A 7573-nucleotide genomic window follows, 5' to 3' on the forward strand; every position below is an offset into this window, starting at 1 on the left:
AGCCGTGCCTGAAGCCATTACTTTTAGAGCATGTTTTCTCAGCCTCAGAACTATTGATAGTTTGGGATTAGATAATTCTTTGTTGTGAGGAACTGTCCTGTGCGTTGTAGCATGTTTAATGGCCAGGTGCCAATAGCACACACTGCCCCTCCCCCTCCAATGACAGCCAAAAATGTCTCCAGCCATTGCCAAGTGTCCCTGGGGGGGAGGAGGGGCAAAATTACCTGCGTTAAGAATCACTGCCTTTGATTGCCCGTAAGTTATGTGGGTCACTAAATGTCCTTTTTTGCCAATTCCTTTTTGAGTTGGGTTTCTGTTCTTGTCTCCAAGGGGCTTTCTGCTCAAAGGAAAGCTTGACCTGTAGGATGCAGGGGGACATTTAATAAAAGGGGCTGGATGGCTGCAATGAATGACGGGACACCTGTTACCAAGAAGCCAGTTCTAGACTGAGCTGAGCAGCTTTATAGTCCGCAGCTGTATCCTGAGGGGGTGAGACAGAGAGCCTCATACCTCAGCCAGCTGGTGATGAGAAACTGCTTCTGATAGCCTCCCAGGGAGAGAGGGAGGCGTGGGAGATGGCCTAGGGGCACCTCCCACACCCTCCCATTCTCGTAAGACAGTTCTGCCAAGTCTCAGATGGGCTGCTGTTCCAGCCTTGTCCTTGAGGCATGCCAGACCCCAGGGTGCCATGGTGGCTACGATCCCTTGCAGCTATTATAGGAAGAAGGGTAATGTCTGTTGGGTGATTAAAAGACCATTTTGCCACTATAGTAACCAGTCCCAAACATGTACAGGGCTTCAATTGTCTGCAAAAAATGGGGGCAAAGATCACTGACACAAGTAGATATTTCCAGACATCCCCCCAAATATACATATTTGGCAATTTGGAGGCCTGTCTTGCCTGGAAATTCCCCCCCCCCTTCTCCCCAGTCCCTGTGGGGACCCCAATGTGTACACAATGATGATATTGGGATCCTGGCTGATGTTTCACCTGAGAGACCCTCACCCAATGAATGTTCTGGCACTCAACTGGTTTAAACTGGAATGAAGCTGGAGGTGTGATGCTGGCCCCATCTCAGGTCAAGAGAACACAAAGAGAGAGAAGGAAAGAGACTGCAGGAGACGCAAGAGGTTGGCAGGTGATGACATCGAGGTAGCAGGTCATTCGAGATATAATTCCTGGTGTTTAGAAATAATGCAGGAGGCCTGAGTCTGGGGCCTGTCTTAGACTCAAATTTCCCTTTTCTCCAGGGAAGATCCCAATTCACCACCATCTTTGATGAGGGAAAAGTTGAGGCCCCAAAGCTCCTATCCTCAGCTGGGGACTCCTACACTCACCACTTCCTTGATCTTGAAATGAATTCAGGGCTGGGACTAAGGTAAGGCAGGTGAGACACAAAAATGCCAGGGTAATCAAGATAAATATGATTTTAATGCGATATTAAAAAAATCAAAACCGATGCCAAAAAAATCCTTAAGGAACAAAATACCAAATTTTAAAATAAAGACAGTATCTGTTGTTTTACTAGGAATTAAAATTTGAGATGTCTGCCTCAAATTTCCTGGTTGCTAAACCAATCCTGTTTTTAAGTATCACAATGAGAACCATGGCTTCTTAAACAAACAAAACCCTCAGAAGCCAGTTTATATCAGAAACAAACCTGTGATTTTTTTTCCCTAAAACAAATGAACCAGATTTTCACAGTATTTTATGATCTGAATAGATATTGTGTCTGAGTTGATAGAAATGCCCAACTGAGTTCGCTGACAACGGGAACAATCAAAACAATCAAACCCTATTCCCGATTGCAACCCTTTTGGGGTTTATAAACCCAGCTACCAAAATTCTTGCAGTCAACTCAGGATCCTCACTTCCTCAGGCCCAAAGGACCCTCCCGGCGTCTTTTGACACATTCTAGAAGTGAGGAGTATTTCTCAGGTCTGCAGAAACCCAGAGAAGAAAACTCATTTTCTGATCTGAAGGAAGGTGAAAGGCATATCTTAACAGCACATTTCAAATGCATTTGTGCTCATCACAGAAGCCTCCCCAGTCCCTACATTATTTAGAAAACTGCAGGAGAGGGAATAATGAATACAGAATATGCGAGCGATTCATTTTGATTTTTCAAAAATGCAACCGAGCCAGAGAGTTTCACAAAAGATCTAAAGCCAGAATAAAACCTCTGCTGTTGGCAAAGTCAAGGCAGTAAAGAGATGATGAAGCAAAAACAAACCTGAGATTTAACCTGAAAAAAAATTGAGCATTTAAATTTTTTAAAAGGTGGAGAAAATTCCATCCAAGGGGGTCTGAGGGTAAGGAAACCGTTCTGAAAATGGGAATTCTGTGCTCTGAGCTGTTCACAGCTCTGTCCCTGGAGAGTGAAATTAGATTTCACAGGCACTTGGGGGAGTGTGCTGGTGCCGCCCAGGATTTGCGACGGGACCTCTCCACCAAGTCCTGCCCACTTGCAAGCTGCTGTCGTTATTCATGCAAAGCACAGATAATCCTGAGTGTCTGGAGCGTTTTGCATTTATATGGAACGCAGCCTCTCCCTCCTAACAGAGTGAGTCTAGTGCTTGAGTGCACGTTGGGGCGGAGGGTGACAGGGAGCATCTAGGAGACCAGCATTCTCACCAACCTCCTATTTACTCTATTAAGAAAAAACCCGGGCTTCCCTGGTGGCGCAGTGGTTGGGAGTCTGCCTACCAATGCAGGGGACACGGATTCGCACCCTGGTCTGGGAAGATCCCACATGCCGCGGAGCAACTAGGCCCGTGAGCCACAGCTACTGAGCCTGCGCGTCTGGAGCCTGTGCTCCGCAACAAGAGAGGCCGCGATGGTGAGAGGCCCGCGCACCGCGATGAAGAGTGGCCCCCGCTTGCCGCAACTAGAGAAAGCCCTCGCACAGAAACGAAGACCAACATAGCAATCAATCAATCAATCAATCAATCAATCTTTAAAAAAAGAAAAGAAAAGAAAAGAAAAAACCCATCCGGATGGATTACATTCAGTGGAAATGTTGGGAAATGTATAGAAAATAGGAATATGGTTAAAAAAAGTTAAACCTTAAAATATCTCCCAGGGCGACAAAGACTCCTCGAGTCTGGGTTTCAGGTCTGAGACAATGGATCATTGTGTCTGCCTTCCCCATCACGCCACGGTTCTGAGAGTTGGTTTGGGGAAGTTTAACAGGAGAAAATTTGGGAAATGGTGAATTGGGAGATGTGATTGTATTTCCTGATTTTCTCCCTGTCTGTCTTGGTCTCATCTATGTGGTTACACACAAGGCAACCAAACCAAGGTGGAATTGTGACTTTTTACACTTTTACCTGATTGCAGTTAGGTGGGCAGAACTGAGCTCGGCCCCAGGTAAAGGGATCCTCCTTAACTCAGCTAACAGGCCCCAGAATACAGTTACCCCAATAGTCAGAGGAAACGATCGTCTCCAGAGAAAATCTCAGTCACACTGGCATCTTTGGAAGCACTTTGGATGTTATGGAATGAATCAGGTCCTGCTGCTTGTCGCTTACAAAATCAATTACATACAAACGGTAGAAAAGAAAGGTGCTTTCCCCCTATGTTCATAGCAACACTATTCACAATAGCCTAAACAACCTAAATGTCCATCGATGGATGAATGGGTAAAGAAGATGTGGTACATATATACAATGGAATACTACTCAGCCATAAAAAAGAATGAAATAACGCCATTTGCAGCAACATGGATGCAACTAGAGATTATCATACTAAATGAAGTCAGAAAGAGAAAGACAAATACCATATGATATCACATTTATATGGAATCTAAAGTGTGACACAAATGAACTTATCTACAAAACAGAAACAGACTCACAGACATAGAGAACAGACTTGTGGTTGTCAAGGGGAAGGCGGTGGGGGGAGGGATGGAGTGGGAGTTTGGGGTTAGCAGATATAAGCTTTTATATATAGAATGGATACACAACAAGGTCCTACTGTATAGCACAGAGAACTATATTCCATATACGGTGATAAACCATAATGGAAAAGAATATAAAAATAAGAATGTATATATATGTATAACTGAATCACTTTGCTGTACAGCAGAGATTAACACAACATTGTGAAACAACTATACTTTAATAAAAAGAAAAGAAAGGTGCCTTTAATCAGAATGCCGGCAATCTGGAGAGATGGTGGACTCAGGGTCCCCCAAAAGCCACCTCTGAAGATTCGGCTTGGCCATGAAAGTTTTTTTTTTTTTTTTTATAAAGGAATATAGACTTCTTTTTTTTAATTATTATTATTATTATTATTTTTATTTATTTATTTATTTATTTATCTTTGGCTGTGTTGGGTCTTCGGTTCGTGCAAGGGCTTTCTCCAGTTGCGGCAAGCGGGGACCGCTCTTCATCGCGGTGCGCGGGCCTTTCTCTATCGCGGCCCCTCCCGTCGCGGGGCACAGGCTCCAGACGCGCAGGCTCAGCAATTGTGGCTCACGGGCCCAGCTGCTCCGTGGCATGTGGGATCTTCCCAGACCAGGGCTCGAACCCGTGTCCCCTGCATTAGCAGGCAGATTCTCAACCACTGCGCCACCAGGGAAGCCCAGCCATGAAAGTTTTTAAAGGGAAACAGAGAAGTAGTCTTGGTTAATCATTGAGATGGGGGGTCAGAGATGCCACCAACCCCACTGCGTGCAGGCTTGTGTGCGGTCTTTTCGACTTCTTGTGGTCTTCCTCTAGATGTTTTCTTATTCACACACGGAAAGAACTGACAAGTTAGGCAAGGTTTTGTGTGATTCAAAGATTTGAAAGGTGTGCTTGGGCTGGAGATGAGTAGAGCATGGGGGTGCCTGTTTAAAACAATATAGTCTTGCTAAAGTGACAAGAAAAGGGGCTTCCTGCTGAGTGTGGTTTCCTGCAAAGAGCTGCTTACATGGACTGTATTATTGATTAACTTTTGGGAGCATTGGATTTTCTAAATAAAACACAGCATCAGTCATTAACAAATCAGTTCTCTTTCACACGGAATCTCTCTTTCATAGCCTTCTTGGGGATGGTAGGTGCTTGGTGGCTCCCAAACATGATTTGAACTTTGAACACTCTTGTGGAAAATTCGAGATAAAATAAGAATCGGTGCAGAGCTCTCCAACACACACCGTAAATCATCTGTGGATCAGGACGCTTTGGGAACAAATAACAGAAACTCACACTCAAATTGGCTTAAACAATTACAAAGTACGTTAGTTCCCATCAGTCGAAAGGTGAATCAGCTATCTGAAGATGTCTTCAAGGAACAGATCATTTCCTTCTCTGCCCTGCCCTTCTGCATTGGCTTCAGCCTGAGGCTGGAAATCCTCCTGGGTATTGGAAGGCCATTGGTGTCCAGAAATCAGATCAAAGAAAGCTTTGGAAGTTTCTCAGAAGAGCAAGCAGGATCTTTCTGAGAAAGTGCCAGCATCTTGAATTACCTTGGGCCCAACTGTATTACATGTCTGCTCTCGACCAAGTCACTGTCAAGGGAAATGGGTGGGGTGACCCTTAGACCAGCACTCTAGCTGGGGTGGGGTGGGGTTGGCTTCTCTGCATTCCACGGATTGGCAGGGGAACAGGAGGTTCCTGAGACGTCCAGGAACTTGTTCTGTGAGGCTGGGTTGTAGATGCTGGTAGGTATCCATGATATCCACTACTGTCTAGGAAAAACTCACTATTCCCTACCCTCACTGAAGGAAAATTCTTTTTTCTTTTCCCACTCACTACTCACACAGATGCTTCTGTGACCAGATGTGTGGGGTTTTTTCCCCACATTGACCAATTCTTCGACACCAGCTGCTTGTCCTACAATTCAGTTCAGTTCTAAAGCCATCTGTATGGCATAAGTGCCAGATCCCACAGACTAAGGGCCCAGTCCCACGGCTGCTGCCACTTCAGGTGCCAATCACAAGTCCCAGGTTGTCACCTGTACTTCTGGCCAACAGGCTATAATTTGGGGTCCTTACAATCCCCTCCTTGGGTTTGATAATTGGTTAGCATGGCTCACAGAACTCAAGGAAATTCTTACTTTTGTTTACTGGTTAATTATAAAGGATATAGTAAAGGATACAGATGAACAGCCAAATGAGGAGATACATAAGGGAAGGTCCACTGAGTGCAGGAACTTCCGTCCCTGTGGAGTTGTTAGGTGGGGGTACACTACCCTCCCAGCATGTGGATGTGTTCACCGACCCAGAAGCTCTCTGGACCTCACAGTTGAGGGATTTGTTAATGGCGGCTTCATCATGTAGACGTGATCAATTATTAACTCAATCTCCTGTCTCTCTCCTCTCCCCTGAGGATGGGGTATGCCGCTGAAAGTTCCAAACTTCTAATCATGTTCGGTCTTTCTGGTGACCAGGTCCCATCCAGGAGCTATGCAGGAGCCCACCAAGAGTCGCCTCATTAGAACAAAAGGCACTCTTATCACCCAGGAAATTCCAAGGTATTTAGGAGCTCTGTGTCAGGAACCAGGGTCAAAGACCAACTATTAGAACAAACCAGGGAGAACATCCCTTTCAGAATACCCCTTCCCCCCTCTGGGTTGGTGTCTGACACTCAAAACTAATTTCACTTTCCTTTAAACTTTTACAGTGTGTGCCTCGTGTTCCGAGACAAGGACAGATGCCAGAGTTCTGGGAAGTGGATGAGGGCGAGGAGAGCCAGTGGGAGGAGCAGGGCCCAGGGCAGAGGGGGAGGGCATAGACCTGGCTCCCACATGGTTGGGTACCAATCCTGGCTCTGCCACCTCTGGGCTGTGGACCTTGGGTGAGCCATCTCATTTCTCTCCTCCTCAGTTTACCCACCTCTAACCTGAGCATAATTAATAACACCTGACTCAGAAGTTTGATGTAAAGATTATGATAACATATATATGATACTCCCCAAACAGTGCCTGGCATATAGAAGGCATTTTATGTGTCTTCTACAAGCACTGTCTTACAAAGTGAGGAGACCTGAGACACTTTTCCTAGCTGGACAAAGAAATAAAGATGTGCAAGTATTGCTCAAAATGACAAGCAATGACTATTCTTATTGTAGAATAATAGTAGCTCACATGTATTGTTCACTACATATAAGACATTCTTGAAATCGGTGCTCTCAACAATGCCATGGGGTAGGTACTATTATTATCCCATTTCACAGATGTGAAAACAGAGACACAAAGAAATGCAATAACTCATCCAAGTTCCCACAGCTAGTAAGGGATAGAGCTGAGCTTCAAATCCATGCAGTTTCCCTTCAAACTCCATCTTTCCTATTTCTACAGTAGGAGGGAAAATGTATGCAGCTGGGGCGGCAGAGTGGGGGTGGCAGTGGTGGGATCAAATGCTCAGTCTTTCAGATGTTAAGGCAGGAAGCCAGCAGCTTTATCTAAAGCTGATAAGAGGAGGGTGTAGAGCAGAAGACACTCCCATGCATTGATTGTGGGAGTGTAAAATGGTACAACCACTTTGACAAACTCTTTGGAAGTTTAAAAAAATTACCTGTACCTCTGTCCCCGACCCAGTAATTCCACTCCTATGTATGATACAAGAGAAATGAAAACACAAAAAGATGT

This window comes from Balaenoptera acutorostrata, chromosome 15, assembly GCF_949987535.1.
Source record: "Balaenoptera acutorostrata chromosome 15, mBalAcu1.1, whole genome shotgun sequence".
Classification (NCBI taxonomy): Eukaryota; Metazoa; Chordata; class Mammalia; order Artiodactyla; family Balaenopteridae; genus Balaenoptera; species Balaenoptera acutorostrata.